We start from the raw sequence: 509 nt of genomic DNA, 5'->3' as shown, positions 1-509 counted from the left end.
TCAAAACCTCCAGAGAAATCCAGAAGTGCCCCACCCAAGGGCTGAGGGGGCTCAGCTGAAACCAGGGACCCCCCCTCATTTCAGGACCACTCTGGGGTGTCATCCCCCCCTCCCCCCATTCTGGGGGTCCTCCCTGCAATTCGGGGGTGCTCCAGGGTGCCACCCCTCTGTGGCACTGACCAGCTTGGGGACAAGCTCAGCCCCACCCTGACAAACTGTGCACAATCTCCTGGGGAACTTGCACGTGGCTCAGGACCCCTCATGTTTGAGGTTCCCCCCCTCTCCAAATGTTGGGGTCCTCCCCCGGGTTTTGTGGCCCCCTCCCACCTTCCCAATGTTCCATGTCTTGATCTGCTGCAGTTCTGTCACCAGCTGCTCATCGCTGCAGCCCTTCAGCTTCTCGATGAGGGCCCGGCAGTCGGCGGGCTGGGGGACACGGGCGACTCAGCACTGTCCCCCCACGGTGTCCCCGACACCCCCCGATGTCCCCAACCCCTGAGTGTCCCTGA

Source organism: Geospiza fortis, unplaced genomic scaffold (assembly GCF_000277835.1).
Source record: "Geospiza fortis unplaced genomic scaffold, GeoFor_1.0 scaffold4834, whole genome shotgun sequence".
Lineage (NCBI taxonomy): Eukaryota > Metazoa > Chordata > Aves > Passeriformes > Thraupidae > Geospiza > Geospiza fortis.
This window is presented reverse-complemented; position numbering follows the sequence as displayed.